General features: G+C 34.0%; 1 protein-coding gene across 1 annotated transcript in view; it reads right to left on the bottom strand.

Annotated features, from left to right (window-relative positions):
• Nucleotides 1-18303, bottom strand: part of GALNTL6 (polypeptide N-acetylgalactosaminyltransferase like 6) — a 1218779-nt gene that overhangs the window by 763865 nt on the left and 436611 nt on the right. The window lies entirely within an intron of this gene.

The following is an 18303-nucleotide window of genomic DNA, read 5'->3' on the forward strand; positions in this document are numbered from 1 at the left end:
TTCCCATTTGCTTCATTTTTTAAAATTTAAAATACATATACAAACATAGAGAACAAACTGAGAGTTGCCAAAGGGGAGGGCCGTGGGTGGATGGCAAAATGGGTGAAAGGGAGTGGGAGATACAGGCTTCTAGTTATGAAATGACTAAGTCATGGGAATAAAGGCACAGCATAAGGAACACAGTCAATGATATTACAATAGCATGCTATGGTGACAAATGGTAGCTATATATGTGGTGGGCATAGCATAAACTATAAACTTGTCAAATCTCTATGTTGTACACTTGAAGCTAATGTAACGTGTGTTAACTATATTCAAAAAATAAACAAACAAACATATACAGTATAATTCCAATTATAAAAGCAAAATATAGTCATTGCAGAATATCCAGGAAAATTTCAAAGCACAAAGAATGGAATAAAAATTGCCCATAATCCCTCAATTACCCAGAGGTACTCATGTATATATGTACATATATATGCATGTATTAAATAAAACCATAATATGCACCCAGTTTGTAAGTAGAAAGAGAAACATAAAGGAGAAAGAATAGAGGCATTAGTCATTAGAGATATTTAGAAGTAACTAGTTTCATTAGTAGAAAAATGCCCAAATTATAGTCTGTTTGGAGGTCAATAGCATATATCATCCATTGTTAAAAAATAGAATATATTTTAAAATATTTACTTTCTGTCTTTAATATATTAGCAAACCACTGTTATCTTTAGCTCTTTCAAATAACTCAACAGGCTCCACTGACGATTTTTCCATTTGCTTGGAAACCATTTCCATGCACCTACAAAGCAAACTGTGATAACTCTAATGATCTGAAGTATTATAGGGCTGTCAAGTCAGTGAGGACTAAATTAAACAGTATTCTAAGCACTTTTGTCAGAGATAACATAATTGTATATTTGCAGAAATTTTGTGGTTCAAATACAAACTCTGGGGAAAATGAATCTTAGAGTCTCTTGTGACATTAAGCAATTATTTAAAATATACAATTGTCTCTTAAGGATATAAGACCTTATAGCACAGCTGTTTGAGGATATCTTATGTAAATAGATTAAACAAATTTCTATTGTGTTTGATTTTCTGTAAGCCACTTTAGTCATAATTTATTTTATTTTTATTTATTTATTTATTTCTATACATTTTTTAATGTGTACTTATTTCTGAGATACAGAGAGAGAGACACACACACATACACAGAGCATGAGCAGGGGAGGGGCAGAGAGAAAGAGAGACACAGAATCTGAGGCAGGGTCCAGGCTCTGAGCTGTCAGCACAGAGTCTGATGCAGGACTTGAACCCAAGAACTGCAAGATCATGACCTGAGCTGAACTCAGATGCTTAACTGACTGAGCCACCCAGTTGCCCATAATTATAATTTATTTTAATAAATTTTATTAAGTGACCAAATGACTCCCAAAACTGATAAAAGTATAGACACATAAGTGAAAGCAAAGTTAATATAAAATTCCATCTAAACAGGGGAAAAGTCCAAAATGAAAGTTGATGTAAGAAAATATATTAATAGATAATAATTAAGCCATTTGAAAATTTAAAACACCCCAGACTTATATGAACTCAGTAATATTTATCTCCTCTCTTGCTGGAATTTGAAAAACAGCGTACTCTGACAATATATGATTGTTTAAAAATGAACTTGTAGAGCATCTGGGTGGTTCAGTCTGTTAAGAATTTGACTCTCGGTTTCAGCTCAGGTCATGATCTCATAGTTAATGGGATCAAGCCCCACATGGGGCTCTGTGCTGACAGTGTGGTGCCTGTTTGGATTCTCTCTCTCTCCCTCTCTCTATGCCCCTCCCTGTTTGTGTCTGCTTGTTCTCTCTCTCTCTCTCTCTCTCTCTCTCTCTTAAAATAAATAAACTTAAAAAATTGAACTTGAAGAACAAATGGTTTTAAACTCTTTATACCATTGTTACTCCTATTCTGACTTCTTTATTTTTCTTCTGTTCTATAAGAGGGCATAAATTATTGTTTGCATAAAACATTTTATACTTCATGCGAGAGGTGAAAATGTTTAGTAAGTGGCTAAAAGCAAACATTTCTAGGGTGTGTGTGTGTGTGTGTGTGTGTGTGTGTGTGTGTGAAAATTTAAAAGCTGAGAGAATAAAAGCTATTTACAGCAGAACAGATCAAGAACACAGAACCAAACAAGGCAAAACTACTTAAAAAAAAAAGATTTCATTGATTGACTGATTGATTGATGTTTGAGACAGAGAGAGGGAGAGTGAGATAGCAAGTGTGACAGCAGAGGAGGGACAGATAAGACAGAGAATCTTAAGCAGTCTCCATATCCAACAAAGAGCCTGATGCGGGGCTCGATCCCACAACTGTGAGATCATGACCTGACCTGAAATCAAGAGTCAGAGTCTTAACCAACTGGCACCCCAAAAACTATTTTAGTATAATTAAAATTTCAAATACAGAGGTGAATTGAAAGATGGCATCACTCTACTAATAATTAATTTATAATATACAATTTTGGGGGGTTTCAATTATACTGAGAGATTCATATTCCTCTTCCTTTAGCGTAAAGGGTTCTAAGTCTGTCACTTCTCATTTTTGACATTTTCTAGTACAAATGAAAGAAGTGCTTCATCATGAGTTGATAATCCTTTTTGTGGAAATCCAGTTAAGATCCTGTATAAATTATTAAAAGCTATTTTTATCAGAATGGTGATTTCTTATAAAGAAGTTTTGCAGCATCAGCCATAGTAAATAAGATTCTATGATTAACCTTTGTTTTGCAATTTTAATCATTGGCTTTTTGGTTCATAGTTTGTTTAAAAGCTTCAGGCTGGTAATGCACAGATTAAGCTACATTTTATTTTATTTTTTTATTTTTTTTAAATTTTTTTTTCAACGTTTATTTATTTTTGGGACAGAGAGAGACAGAGCATGAATGGGGGAGGGGCAGAGAGAGAGGGAGACACAGAATCGGAAACAGGCTCCAGGCTCTGAGCCATCAGCCCAGAGCGCGACGCGGGGCTCGAACTCACGGACCGCGAGATCGTGACCTGGCTGAAGTCGGACGCTCAACCGACTGAGCCACCCAGGCGCCCCGAAGCTACATTTTAAAGTGTCTATCAGTGTTTTGCTTCTGGGTTCTTGAACAGACATTCCATCAAATAAAGTTTTCTTCATCATTAACACATATCTTCATTTTTAATGCCTACAGAAATCCTCTCTTCCAGCTTCTTTTATTTTTTTAAATGTTTATTTATTTATTTTGAGAGAGAGCACGTGTGAGGAAGGGGCAGGAGAGGGGAAGAGACAGAATCCTAAGCAGGCCCCCCGTGCTGCCAGCACAAAGCCTGATGCAGGGCTCCATCCCACGAACTGTGAGATCATGACCTGAGTCGAAATCAAGAATCAGCCGATTAACCAACTCAAACACCTAGGCTCCTCCTTCTCTCCCAGCTTCTAAAACAAACAAATGGAAAGAAAGACAAAAAAATAAATATATTCAGGGACATGCATTTCATTGGTACCTATGCCTCATGAAGATGATGTATTTGGAACAGATGTGTTGACTGTATTATATTCTCAGGTTCTCAGAGAAAGTGAATTGATATGAACACCTATCATGATCACAATGTGATCTCCCAGTCACATACAAGTTTGCAGAATGACATGTGATGTCTCACTTCAGAAATGCCACCCATTGTACCAACTCATACTCAGTATTAATAATCTTAGCTATGTTTAAAAGAATGGCATAACTTCAGTATTACTGTCATTTTCCCTTTTTAGACTGCTTAAATGCCTGTCATTGTGAAATAGATGAGCTCAATTTAAACCAGATTTTTGTACGCTAATCACATTTAACTTGTCCCTGACATTCCTCGGTCTCGTTGTTGGTCATGGCATTCCTATGATAATCCATTCCAATATTTAAATAAGTTTCTATATTCTTTTTTGCTTAGGTCTCTTTTGCCACCCCCAGTCTAGGAATGGCTCTAGTAGCCATCTTCCAAAGCCTTATTTAATTTCCATCGCTGTCCCTCATGCTTTCTCTGATCACTCAATTCCACATTGACGTTGTCATTTTTTTCAACTTTTGTGACTCACCCTTTGGGATTCACATCATTTAGAATTATTTTTAATTTAGAATGTGAAATATAGAACAGACATACCTCAGAGAGGGTACAGTTTGGTTCCAGGCCACTGCAATAAAATGAATATGGCAATAAAGCAAGTCAATTGAATTTTTTGGTTTTCTAGAGCATATATAAGTTATGTATGTAGGTACACTATATTAACTATATACTGTAATCTATTGAGTATGTAATACTCAATGCAATAACACTGCAATAGCATTGTGTCTAAAAAACCAACACACAAATCCTAATTTAAAAATACTTTGTTGCAGGACACTTGAGTGGCCCAGTTCTAATTTTTAGAACTGTAGATGAAGATTTTAATGACAGACTAATTACCTTTTCTCTATATATAACTTCTCATTCTGCCAGGAAATTTAAAAAAGATTATTTTTATCCTAATTCAGAATTTTTAATGAACATCTGCTTAGGTGTGTCTTTTTTCATCAATTTTTCCATCTTTGGACTGAAATATTCTTGAGATCCAAAAAATTTTCTGTTAATATTTTAAAAATTATTTTCTTTTCCAGTTGTTTAAATTCATGCATCTGTTCATAGTTTTAAGCCTTCTGCCCATAATTTCTATCTCTTAATTTCTGTGCTGTTTTGACATATTTTTATATTTCATCTTCCTGTCCACAAATGTTTCAGAAGTCATCATCCACTCCTTCTATACTTACACTAAATGTTTTAAGTTCTATGTAACATTTTTAGTTCCAGAAAGTCCTTTGCATGGTTAAACTGATCCTCTTTGAACGTCCCATTGTTATTGTTGCTGCTGTTGTGTTTCAGCTCTCTCTGTCCCCTCTTGAAGTTCTATTTCACTAGATTTCAGTTTTTCTGTTGACGTATCCTTCTTGTGTTCCTTTCTCTAGCTATTTATGACTATTATGCTCCTTTTTAATCTTGGCTTTACTTTCCCTTGAAATACAGGTTCACCTGTTCTTTCTTGGTAGCAATACCTGAACTGGAGAAACCATTAAATCACCTGTCCCTTACTGAGGTATCAGTATTTTTCCAGAATTGTTCCTAGAATTTTCTATTCCCAGAATTATCAGTTGCAAAACCTGATCTTCTCCCAGTACCAAGTGTAGGGAGGAATCAGTTCACTTGTTCAGAACCTCCAGCCTGGTGTTCAGGCTTTCCCTGCCCCATACAGCATTAATTCCTGTGTATGCTCAGGCCTTGCTGGGCCTTGTGATGGTTAATTTTATATGTCAACATGGCTAAGCTCTGGTGCCCAGATATTTGTCAAGCATTATTCTGGACGTTTCCGGGTGGTGTTTTTTTGGATAAGGTTAACACTTAAATCGGTAGACTTCAAATTAAGCAGATTACCCTCCATAATGTGGTTGGGCTTCATCCAATCAGTTGAAGAGCTTAACAGAACAAAGGCTGACTTCTGAGCAAGAAGGAATTCTACAGTGAACTGTCTTTGGACTTGAACTGCAACTCTTTCCTGAGCCTTCACCCTGCCAGCCTTCCCCATCAGATTTTGGACTTGTCAGGCTCCTTCCACAATTGGGTGAGCCCATTCTTCAAAACAGATCTCTCTCCATACATATATACATAATCCAAACATATATACATTTGTTGATTCTGTTTCTCTGGAGAAACCTGACTAATATAAGCCTTGGTCCCATCATTCTGGACCTGACATCTTTTTATTTCAGGAGAGATACTTGTTATTGAGAATAATCAGAAGAACATAAAAATTGGCTCAATGGCATAGTGTGCTCTAAGCGTCTGCTATATTTATTAATCCCTTATGAATAACTGCCAAAACTGATCCATAAAGCAATACTTGCTATGTTTTGTACTCTGCCTATAGGTTTGCAAGATGCTTACCATCTGAACCAAACGGAATCATCTAACACGGTGTTTGAGGAAGCCTGGCATAAGTGATTTACATCCTAGAGATTACCTAAACTGACCAGTGACTGCTCTACCCAGTCACATCCTCACTTCTAAGGCACTTTGCCTGGAGATACAATGAAGAAGGCTGTCATTAGAGAAAGGAAGAGCAGAAGCAGTAGAAGCTGACTGAGATGCAGAAGATATAACTCCTCACCAGATAGGAAGAAAGAGCTTTTCTAATGGGCTGTTCCTTGCTGTGCAGCTACAAAGCCACTGGGATATTACTAGGGCCACATTGCAGGCTGTCCAACTTTCAGATTCTTCTGAAGCCCAGGAAGGTTGCCTATGTAAGTATTTTCTCCTTTTCAGCACCTTTGGTTTACTGTTAAATGTCCACAAGCTGACATTATCTGACCATGTGTCCTCTACTCCTTTCATTATGAAGGAACTAACACGTCATTAAATTTAAAGAAATATTTAAAGGTATCTTCAAACAGTTCAAAAACATTACAGGGCATGTATATTTCATTTATTAAAAAAAAAAAAAAGTATTGCATTGTTCTTTGCCAAATCCATTTTGTTCATTATTTTAAAAAATTGACTACAAATCTCCTTCATAAAAGAGGTAGAATTGCTCTTTTTTTTTAGTAGTTAAAAGTAACACTTTAATACAATTGTTTATGAACTTGAAAAATTATTCTATAAGCATTTATTAGTTTACTAATGTTTTTACAATATTATAATTTTGTTTAAAAATAAGTTAAATACAGGGGTGCCTGGGTGGTTCAGTTGGTTGAGCGTCCGAATTCAGCTCGGGTCATGATCTCACAGCTCGTGAGTTCGAGCCCCGCATTGGGCTCTGTGCTGACAGCTCAGAGCCTGGAGCCCGCTTTGGATTCTGTGTCTCCCTCTCTCTCTGCCCTAACCCACTCGCATTTTGTCTCTGTCTCTCTCAAAAATAAACATTAAAAAAAATAAGTAAAATACAATTTATAATGGTGTAGATTGCTGGCTAAGAGTTTCTGCATGACTGCTTATTTTAACATAATAGTACATTGAGAAGGAAAATAGAATCATCTAACATATTTACATCTATAGTGCAGTCTGTATTTACTGGGGTGGGGTTGGGGGTCTCAGCTTGAGTCCAGTTGTCCCCAGTGGTGAAATTTTACTCATTTGATGAACTAGCCTAGAGGTATCTGCTGGTTAAATTTATTCTCTTGTGGGTTTTCACACATTCAGATTGTACACAAGCAAGTAGCGCATTAGGGGAAGAAAGAATATAGAACAACCAGTTGATGTCTGATATTGGTTCCCAGTCTGGTTTTAGAAACTTGTAGCTGAGTCCTTTTGACAAAAGAAGGAGCTCTTTTGTATAAGGCTCTCCGGGAGAGAGTGAATTGCAAATTTAGTGCCTAGATGACAAAGTGCTACACAAAACGGAGAAAAGAGGAATTCCCTTGCCCACTTCTCTAAAGAACAACCATATGCAGGGCTGTGAAAAACACAGCATGATGCCTTAGTGACATGATGCTGCTTTGGGAGCACTGGAGACAAGGTTCCAATGCTGGTGGCAGTAAGATGCTGAACTTGAGTAGCAACCATCAGTTGTCAGTGTAGGGTCAGAGTAAATGAATAGGGATGTTACTGCCTAGTAAACTTGCAGTTACTTCCAGGGAGCTCAGAAATTATGGTGAGGTTTTGTAGAGAGAAGATTGGGGGTCCATACATAGTGGAAAGCAAGAGTCAGAGAAACTGAGTCATCACTATTGATATGGTCTCCATTTATACACAGGTGAATAAGGCACAAGACAATTCAGGTTACATGCGCTATAGGTGGCAAATAGTTGAAAAAGGAAGAGTCACTAAACAGATAAGAATAGTATTTATAAAAACAAGGTTGTCCCAGAATATTGGAGTTATGCATGCCATTAATTTGAAGGGGTGTGTGTGTATGCATCTATAATATTATCACTGGATATATTTATGTAATATACATGTTTAAAATCACATGCATAATGTGACACACATATACAAATAAAATCACTTTTCTAATTTTGTTTCTTTATTTTTATATTTGACCATTATATTTTTATATTTATACTTTTATTTATTTATTTTTATATTTTTATATTTGACCATTCCTACTAATAGGGCTTTTGTGAGAAACATTGAGGCAATGTGCAAGAAATCACTGTACCCATGTTAAGGCACTATGCAGATAGAAAGAATGAAAAGAAAAAAATGCAGTATAAAGGAAAGAATAATATAGGATATGTAGTAAAAAAAAAATGGTAGGTCTTTGTCATAAGTATGACACTGACTTTCCAAATTTGGAGAATGCAATTAGTGTCTTTGTTCTGGTTACAAAAATGCTCACAATGCATATGTCAGAAGGCTTATAAAATATTTTATCAAGTTGCATGAAATATTTCTATCATTATAAAACACAAGAAGTAAAAATTGAGCATCAATCCAATAACTTCTTTGTTTATAAGACATATGCTATAATTTCAAAAGTTATTCCTTGGGGTGTCTGGGTGGCTCAGTTCGTTGAGCGTCTGACTTCAGCTCAGGTCATGATCTCATGGTTCATGGGTTTGAGCTCTGCATCTGACGGCTTAGAGCCTGGAGCTTACTTTGGATTCTGTGTCACCTACTCTCTCTGCACCTCCTCTGCTCGTGCTCTCTCTCCCTCTCAAAAATAAATAAACATTTTTTTAGAAAGTTACTCCTCAATGACTACCTTTTCCTTAATACAAAACAATAAGAATTTTATATGCATGAGTGGAGATATATATCTATATCTATATCTATCTATCTATCTATCTATCTATCTATAATATAGATAGATATCCCAATTAATGTGCACTATTAAATTCTATTAGATTGTTATTTAGGTCAATGTCTATTAAGTTAATCTAGTAATTCTAGTCCAATAATGAATTTGGATCCCTAAGGCTCAATTGGTCACTATGGAAATTCAAATAATTATTAAATGCCTCATAATACTAATTCCTTTGTGATCTCTCCTGGTCATTTCACATCAGTAAACCAAACACTGTATCAAATTACATTCTTTATCCATTAAATCTATTTCTTCATTATATTAGAATGTCTGTGTTTTATAAATAATTCAAGTTTGTTACACATATTTGGGGAGAGATATTTTCCTTTAAAATCAAACAATCCTATTCTGAGCTCCTAGTATTCCTGAGGATCGTTTATGTCACGTTTCTATGACTACTAAGTGTCAGAAGGCCCAGTTGCTTTCATCGGGCATGAAGGCTGCTCAAAAACCACTGCTATTCACTCAGAGCACAAGTCAAACTGGCATTTACGGTTCTGAAGTCAATGTCTCGACAGTGTTGCCATCAGTCTCTGGTGCTGGCACTTTTCCTTCCCTAGTGGGTAAACACACACATTTCCTCTACAGCCCTCATTAGATAATGGAGCCAAGAAGGCCCAGAACTCATTACTGAAATATTTGTGCCAGATCCTGGAGATGAATTTTGGAGGGTGTTCAAATAATCACTTGAATCTCTATGAATTATACCTAAAATACAATGCCATAATGATAATTTAGGCTTGAACGAATTACAATCCCTCAAATCATGGGAAACTCTCAGTTACCATAGCATTAGCGTGTTGTAAATTTTAGTTGCCATCATAAGGATGACACCAGAGTCCCAGGTCATCAGAAATTAATTGTCTATTTTTTGTTCTCTTACTTTTCTTCCTAAAACTTATATATACTGAATAAGTACATAAACTATACTACACTAAATGTAAGGATGGTTCTAACCCCTACTAAAAATTAAAGCCACAGCAAAAATAAGAAATCTAACTTCATAGAGTTTCAAGATTTACTATTAACAGATAGATTACTACCATTAGAATTATGGCACAAATATTAGTGGGTATTAGAGTTTTCTGTGTGGTAAGCTGATAGAAAATACAAACTTACACTGCACCCTTACTTCAAAGCTGTACAGGAAAGGGTTATAACTGGAAAGAACAAAATTGAGTGCAAGACTTCAGGAAAATGAATGGCAGGCATAAAATCACTTTAGCCTGGATCCATTTGGATTCAAATCCTTTGCTTTACTAGATGTTTCTCATCTTTTCCTTCTTGGCTCTTATCAGACATTATCTTCCTTCAGCAGAACATTTTCCATTTCTTCATGATCAAGGATTATTATCTGCTCATATAACTTCCACCAAATGTGGAGCATTTATAGCCAGAAAAAAATTTGATAATAATCACAACTACCATATGAAAACAATTTTTATCAAAACATAAGCAAAATGCCTGGTTGGAAACAGGTTTGGGGCAGATGCTTACAAAATGTTTGTCTTATAATAATAAAACCTAAAGTGAAGAGATATAGCTCTACTTGAAGTATGTGATAATATGAACCCCCTTGTGACAATTTTTGGGAGATTTTGTGCCAATCAACTAGATTTGAAGGCATGAAAAAATTATGATAGGTTATTCAAATTATAACCCTATAGGCATAGGAATCAGGGTTCTGTGAATATACAAATGACCACTAATTGAGCATAACCACAGTCCAGTTAAATTATGTAACTTAATTAACACTTAAAATAACTGTGTGATAGGGGCTATCATTAAACCACATTTTACAAATGTGAAAAATAAGACCAAATAATCTTATGCACACTTACCCAGGGGAAGCTGATTTTTCTAAACAGAGATATTCTTAGTTTTGCAAAAAATAGGTAAATTGAACTATTTTAAAAGTTAATTTTGTCTTATTTTTAAATACAAACTCATTGCAGTTTACTAAATCTCCTGAGATATTTCTACTGCTATTTTCATGTGATAATATTGAAGGGGTTTTTCCCTAATGTCACTCAATTCTGTTTCAGCTAAATTTTGTTCTATTATTAGACATATAAATGATACATCTCAACAGAATGCTCACAATCTTTTCACTTCCATTTTACATTTTCATTATTATACAATAACTGTCAAAGGAAATATTTCATTAAAAGTTAATTTTAACCCAATGAATAATAATAAATGTTATTTTGGTAATACTTCCCAAAGTTGACCAAAGATCTCATTACAAAATTTATTGAGAACATATCATAGACATAAAATATTCTGAAATTACTAACAATAAACAATGCTCATTGTTGCTGGTAATTAAAAAAAGATGCCAGATACTATTTTTAAGGGACATGAGGCATCACTTAAAAATGACCAGGAGCCATGGGCACCTGGGTGGCTCAGTTGGTTGGGCGTCTGACTTTGGCTCAGGTCATGATCTCACAGTTTGTGAGTTTGAGCCCCACGTCTGGCTCTGTGCTTACAGCTCAGACCTGGAGCCTGCTTCAGATTCTATGTCTCCCTCTCTCTTTGTCCCTCCCCAGCTTGCTCTCTCTCTCTCTCTCTCTCTCTCAAAAGTAAATAAACATTAAAACAAAATTTTAAAAAAATGACCAGAAGCCATTGTAGTTATAGCAAAATTACCATTTTTTTTGTACCTCCTGAATGCAAAGTAGTTACAGTATCTCCCAGATGAAGCACATTTCTGTTTCCCATTCTGTTTGGTTGGCAATCTTGCTCAATTATGTAGAATAAGGACATTTAAGAGCAAAATGGGTCCCTGATCAGCACTAAAGTGAGCTGTTGTTTAAAGGAACATAGAAAACCTTACTATTAATCATTTTAAAGCATGGTACACTCCTACTTCTCAAATAGTGTTTTAATTCATACTCTTTAGATGTTTTGCTATGGAAATTCACAATGATTAGTATAAACATCTGGTAACTTTGATCGTAAGGTTTAAGGGGGCCTTGGATGCAATCTCCAGAAGGGAAAAGCAGCAACAATTTGTGTCAGGTTTTCACAATATTCTCTCATATAGGAGTGTCATTATTCAAAAATTCCAATTCAGTGATTCAAGATAATATTGCAATTTAGAGCCTTTGGACAAGTGATTATATTTCAAGGAATTATAAAATTCTTAATTCATTAAATAAATACATATATGTGTAAATATAGATAGATAATTATTATAAAATTAAGTAGCATAAAGGGATAGAAAATGCATGAAAAGGACTATATCTATATAGGATAATGTGTTGCTTGGCAGGTATGTATGTCTAAGCTGGTGATATATGGTTTTGTGTTCTTACTCAAGGAGAGACTGTGTTGAAAGATATGAATCATGAGTGTTCCAAACAGCAGGAATAATAAATGAAAAGTCACATGTTTAGCATGCTTAAGGAAAAACAAAGAGGCCAATTTGGCCAGTGGAGTGACTGACTGTCAATTAATCGAATATCAATCAGTAGGAGACCGGGACAGTGACATGTCAGGAGTAGATCATGCTGGATCTCATAATCATGGAATAGGTTTGGATTTAATTTTGAATATAATGAGCAGCGTTTGTAGGCTTTTGAGCAGAGGAGTCAAATGCTCTGATCAGGTTACATATTTGTAGAAGATCTCTCTGGCTGCTATTTGAAATGCTGACTATGGGACAAGGTGATCAGTTGGGAGGCTACTGAAATAATTTAGGTAAGAGAGATCAATGGTTTGATGTCAGTAACAGTGAAATCTCCTTCAACCATGCTGCACACTTTGTAAGAGCCACTGTAGTTCATTTTTGCGTATTTTTTCTTTCGGAGTTCGGAGCAGTATTTAAAATATAGTGAGATTGAAAAGTATTTTTTGAACAAGTGAATGAATAAATGAATAGAATAAGACAATAAAAACTTTGAATATTCAAAACTATGATTAACTAAGACAAATGGAAGTAGTGAAAAGTTAGATATAATTTCATAAGATTCTTGAGGCTTATAGGAGAATGTGTGAGTTGATATGATTATATGAGGGGATAATCCATTTCAAAGAAATAGATCAAATACAAGAGTTGAGAATAGCTTTTTTCATGTTGAGTTCACACATACTGAAATCCCAAAACCAGTGATAAGCATAGTGAAAATCTTTAAAGTTAAAATAAAAAGAAGACTGGACAGGAAATTTTTCAAATTTCAAAACTAAAAATAAGTGCTTTCTAGAAATACAGATGAATAGTCTTAAAATGATTTCATAAAACACATGTACATATGTGCACATGCACACACACATATGCACCACCCTGGATAGACTGCAGGAAAGGATGTTTTTACCACTTAGAGAAAGATGCTATGACCATTAGGAAACATCACATATTAAATAAGAAACAGTTACCTAAACCAATAGCATTTTCTTCTCAACATCTGGTACAAGTTATTAGATCCATAGATGGGGGATATGCCACAGGCAGACTTTATTTTGATTTCAGAAATATATTTACCTTTTTTTTTCAAATTATATATAGAGAAATGTCAACTGGATAGCTTTTTAGCTGCTAGAGTAATACTGAATAATGTATAATACAACAATATATAATGAATAACACATCATTATCAATTTATATATTGTCTTTTATATTATATCAAAGGAATCCCTAGTTCAGTTCCTTCCATTCAACTTTTATAAATAATTTGAATGATTTTCAAAAAGCATGCTTTTCAGTTTTGGGATAGTATGACTCTGAAGGATAGCAAAACTGTTAAAAGATGAAACCTAGTGTCAATAAATTCTAAAATGAGAATTTGATGCTGAAACTAACTTAATGAAACACAATGGGATTGTATATAGAAAACGTATGGTTAGAAAAAATAGCCATGCTAAAAATATGGCTGACTTATTATTAAAAAGAGGTCAGAAAATTAATTGAATGAAAGCCAACTTTATCTGATATCAGGGTAGACCTTTATCTTTTCAAATTTGGTTTACCTTTTCCAGGAAGGCTTCCTGACTCTGACATGCTATGTGGATACACTTCTTCTATGGTTAAATTAGTTTGGTTAATGCTAATCTCAAAACAAAGCAGTACAAGATTATGAAATAATAAAAGCTCTGTGTTTCTTTGAACATTTAGTTAGAATTCTTCTGACAAATTCAAAGAACCCATTAAATTTAGTATAACTCTAAGGGTACAGATGTACCAGAAAACAACTCCAATGCTACACCTAAGGTCTTAGAGTCTATCCTTCAATTGCATTTTTTTCTGTTTTTATTGTTTTATTTTATTCCATTTCCTGAAAGGTGAAAGCAATACCTTCCTCATTACTCACCTGAGTTAAACAGCATGGCCCCCCATAAATTACTTACTAACTAAAAACAGATACTTAAAATGCCTGATATTCAAAAATTACCATATATGTCTCAAAGATGTAATTGCCAGAACAAAGAATAAACAATCTTAATAAAAATACTAACAAGGACATTTAATGAAATGCATGCTTGTGTTAATGTATTTTTGAAAATATTATTGAGATTTTTATTGATAGGTAATTTCTGGATTTTCTTATTGTTAAGATAATTTCAGTACTTAAGTAGGCTAGACATTTGAAAACATAACTAAAGTATAACTAAAACATAAAAAACAAATATAAAACGCTGGAACACTGAGCAGTGCTATGTAGTTAAAGTGCTACTTAGAAGGGAATGAGAGTCCTAAATATGTGGTCTACAGGAGTAGAGAGGCTGAAATTAAGGGGCTATGAATCAATTTTAAAAATTAGGAAAAAATATAGTAGGGAAATAAAGTCAAAGAAAAGAAATACTACACATAAGACTGTAAACATATGAGAAAACATAACAGATAAGATAAACAAAGTAAAAACCTGGGTTTTGAAATGACTGATAAAATTGACAGGTTCCTGGTTTAATAGATTAAGAAGAAATGAAAATAACAGTACAAATGATATTTGAAAGAAAAAACAACATAAATTTAAGCATTGCAGACATTATGAAATATTTGAAGATGTTATGAATAAATTTACTAATAAATATGAACACTTAGAAGTAATGGACAAATTGATAGAAAAATACAGTTAATTCCAGGAGAAATAGACAATCAACTAGTGCTGTAACCATTTTAAAAGTTTAACCTAGTAGCTACATTCTTTGCTCCAAGAAAGTCCAGGTCCAGATAGTTTCACCCACAAGGTCTCCATAATTATCAACAAATGTATAATTCTCATATGCAACAAGCAATTACAAAGCACAGAAAGACAGAAATTATTACCCGAGTAATTTATGAAGCTATCATTACATTGTTACCAAAATTTGACATGGGGTCTATGAGAAAAACAAAAACAAAAACAAAAACAAAAACAAAAACAAAAACAAAAAAAACTTGTGTCCAGTATTCATTCATGAATAAAGACTCAAAAATGTTGAATAAAATATTAGCAAACCAAATCTGGTAATAAATAAAAAGACAGATTTAGTCTAGAATTGGAAATTTGATTTCCATTACAAAATAAATAGAAATAATTTACCCAAATAACATATTAAAAGAGAAAATTTATCTTTTATCTATTTCAACAGATGCAAACAAACAAAAAACTTCTGATAATAGCAATATTCATTTAGGTTTAAACAAAAATAAACAAGACTCTCAGTAAACTAGCTCCAGAAGGCTTAGCAATCATAATAAAGTGTATTTTCATTAAATAGATAAAATCTTAAAGTAAGTGTCTAATCTGTGACAGTCAGAATTAGAACAGGTCATGATATGCCACCAAAAACCGCTATTTACCATTATGCTGGGATGCCAAGCAAAGACAGTAAGTAGAACTAAACAAACGGAACAAAATTTATAAGATCTAGAATGGAAGGAAAAAAAAATTAAGCACTGTCAATTCTTGTAGCGTTGAGAATTCAAGCTAACATATAGGTAAATAATTATAATTAATAGTGGGTTTAGAAAGTTTCAAATCCAAGTAAATATTAAGATTTATTAATATTCTATATATCAGCTACAAACAATGTGGAATTTCAATAAAATCAATAACATGTACAATACCCATATAACATTGGTTTTCTAGGAATAACACTAAAAAATATGTGAGGATAAAATTATTAACACATCTCTAAAGATAATAAATAAGCAGCAAGTAAATATCATATATACCATAGAATAGATGATTCAATATTGAAAAATAGTCAGTTATTTCTTAATTTAATGCTCTACCCCAGAACCATATACAAAAATATTTAGAGCAACATTATATATAATGATGAAAACCCAGGAACTCCCCAAATGCCCATGAAGAGGAGAATGTTGTAGAAAATTAAACAACAGAGGAAATAAATCAATGAGAATTACACACAAGGACAGGGATGAATGTCAAAAATTATTTTGAGTAAAAGAAGAAATTCAGACATTATGATTCAATTATTAGATTAAACCCAAACGCAAGAAAAATGCAACAGTATTTGTTTAGGTATAAATACATAGGTAATAATCTACACAGATGATCCTTTTTCTTGACTTAGATACTAAGAACAGAGATGTTTGACTGTGTACCTGCTTGTATATTTGTGTGTGTGTAGTCCTTTTATTTATGTACTATTTCATATAATTTTAAATTATGAATTTTAGTCTATTTCAGTTGTCATGTATTTTCCAGCGAATCATATAACATTTAGCATTTCAAAGTTTTCTAATTCCATAGAAAATTTATGCTTTAGAAAATTTGTTATATTTCCAATTTTCTTTGTAGGTCAACTTTCCCTTGTCCCAAGTAAGATGAGAACATAAACAGCATGCTTACACAGGAGGCAGAAAGAATGATATGAAGTAGAGATTATGTGAAGTACTGGATTTTTACCCAAAACCCATCACACAGGTGAAGGCTAGGCATACTAAATCAAGTGAAAGAAATTTATAGTTATTATTATCTGAGTTTATAATATGTCCAAATAATTGGCCAATTATTTAGGTGTATTATCTTTAATCCTTCAGCAATTCTGCAAAGTATAACATCAGAAAGATAAATTGATTTGCCACCTACATAGCTCATGTACAGAAAAGACAATATGAACCCAGGTGCATCTCTCCCTCACATATGTGCGCTGTCATTACTCCATATTGTCCAAATATTTATTATTCAATGTCTGACAGTGGGATGTAATGGAGCATGATAAGACCTGATTTTTAATCTAGTTTTGCAAATTATTATCTGTTTGACCTTGGATAATATTTAATAAATTCTTAAGGACCCAGTTCCATATTGCTTCTTTTCTTTTCTTTCTTTTACAAATTTGGGATAATAATTCCTATTAGAGTAATTATGTGGTTTAAATAAAATTCATATGTAAAGTACCTAGTACAAAATATCTGCTCAATAAATTGAAGTTTCAGTTGATTAAATTATGTAAGCATCTCCAAAAATTTTCAGCATCCTGGGGTTAGAAAAAGGAACAGATGGTTGGATTAATACAGGGCTTAGTGAGAAAATAGAAGGAAAAGATAAGAGAGCTGGAAAAGTGAGGATACTGGAAGGAACCATTCATGGGGTCATGGCCAAGTGGGGAGACAATGAAAGCTGGAAGAGCTTCATTCTCTGACTAATAGAGAACATTCTTGGGATGAGCAGCTTTAATGAAGTTGAGGGGAGAGAGGAGCTTTATTTGGAGAAAAGGAATGGAAGAAGAAAATGAAAGAAGGCTATAATTAGATCAACCACAACCGATCCAGAGCAAAAACATTTCACAGTCTGTACAATTTCATAACTATTTAAATACTCACACTCCAGTTTGCCTGATGGGATGATCTATGAGAAAGGTTAACCAGGAGGACCTCATACTGCGCTTGGTCATAGTTTTGCTGCTGATTTGACTTGGAATGCAATGTCTCAATGCTGCTCAGATGTCTCAGTCCTACCAAACAAAGCTTCTCTAGTTCTATGACATCCTCAGTATGAAAAAAACAGAGCTTCTCTGGTTGAGTGAAAGCATATGGACTTCATACCATATGTTACTCATGTTCATTTGATTTCTAATTATATACCTTTCTGAATCCCTGTTTCCAACAACCTAATTTTACTGTCCTTCTACAAAGACTTATTTTCTCTGGTTACTTTTTCCAAGAACTAAAATGTTTTCTCTATCTCTATCTAGTTCATATGACCTACCAACTTGCTGTTCCCCTGCCAAGGTCTAGAACTGTGGTACCCCTTCAATATTGTGCACTGTTAGACATACATCAGCCCTAACAAGCAAAACAACCTCAAGACAGATGTCAACCAACCAAGTCAAGTATCACTGATAAATCTTAAGATATCCTCAGAAATTACTAGAAAGCAGTCTGGAAATATGAAATATTATAGATTTCTAAAACTTATGTAACCTCTTCTTCAGCTGATATTGTAAAGGCTGTTCATTGTTTTCTCTCGGAAATGTGAAGTTGTTTTAATTCTGTTCAGCATTGACTTCCAA

This window comes from Puma concolor, chromosome B1 (assembly GCF_028749965.1).
Source record: "Puma concolor isolate L17-30 chromosome B1, mPumCon1.1.hap2, whole genome shotgun sequence".
NCBI classification, from domain to species: domain Eukaryota; kingdom Metazoa; phylum Chordata; class Mammalia; order Carnivora; family Felidae; genus Puma; species Puma concolor.